Source organism: Atta colombica, unplaced genomic scaffold (assembly GCF_001594045.1).
Source record: "Atta colombica isolate Treedump-2 unplaced genomic scaffold, Acol1.0 scaffold110, whole genome shotgun sequence".
Lineage (NCBI taxonomy): Eukaryota > Metazoa > Arthropoda > Insecta > Hymenoptera > Formicidae > Atta > Atta colombica.
The window spans coordinates 1,195,134-1,195,896 of record NW_017259196.1 but is presented as its reverse complement, the minus strand read 5'-3'; the positions used below and the strand labels follow the sequence as shown (position 1 = coordinate 1,195,896).

The 763-nt window shown below is 35.6% G+C and overlaps 1 protein-coding gene across 8 annotated transcripts in view; it reads left to right on the top strand.

Annotated features, from left to right (window-relative positions):
* The first annotated feature begins 705 nt into the window (after positions 1–705).
* Positions 706–763, top strand: part of LOC108693886 (protein turtle) — a 131,142-nt gene continuing 131,084 nt past the window's right edge. For all 8 annotated transcript variants that reach the window (XM_018203067.1, XM_018203072.1, XM_018203071.1 and 5 more), the window contains exon 1: positions 706–739. The gene's annotated coding sequence lies outside the window, so the exon portion shown is untranslated. The remainder of the gene's footprint in view (positions 740–763) is intronic.

Sequence of the window (763 nt, the reverse complement as noted above, 5' to 3'; positions counted from 1 at the left end):
AACTTTGCGCTGGCTACGCATCGAAGCAGACATTTTGTTCGGTCGGTTTAAAGCAGGAAATGATAGTGAATTGTAGGTCCTTTTATTAAAGGATCATTTAACACTTTTGATACGTCTATCTTCACATAATAGCTTTATATCTTTTGCCAGTAGCATTAAATAAGATCCGGCTGTTCCTTTCGATCGAGTGTCAGAATAATGCACAAATCGATTGATCGCGAGTGATTTAGATAACACAGACATTGTGTATATTAACTATATAATTATCAGTTTGAGAGAATAGAATATTCGGCATATATTTTTACAGTAAAGTAAATACAGGGAGAAGTATTAAACGTAAAACGAAAATATATGAAATATCACATGTGTAATCGTTCTGCAGTAATGTAGTCGCACGCGATTAACGTCAGGAGTGCTGTGTAATTATCGGATTTTGGTAATTAGTGAGCGCGATTGTAATTAACAGTGTTTTCGCATGTTGTGTGCGTGTGTATGTACGTGTGTGTAACGAAGAAACCTGAGATGAAGAGACTATGGAGGCATCAGGCAAGCGTGAGGTGAGTAAATTTAATCATTGTTTTATATTTGTTACTTGTAGAATTAATCGTTTGCAATTATTTTTCGTGCTGCAATTATTTTTCGAGACATGAATTATTTTAGACATTGCTACAATTTGAACCTGTTTGTATTTCACAGTTCAACGTAGTTCGCACTGTCAGTCCGTCACTGCACATCACTGGTGAGTGATAGAATTACATTTTGC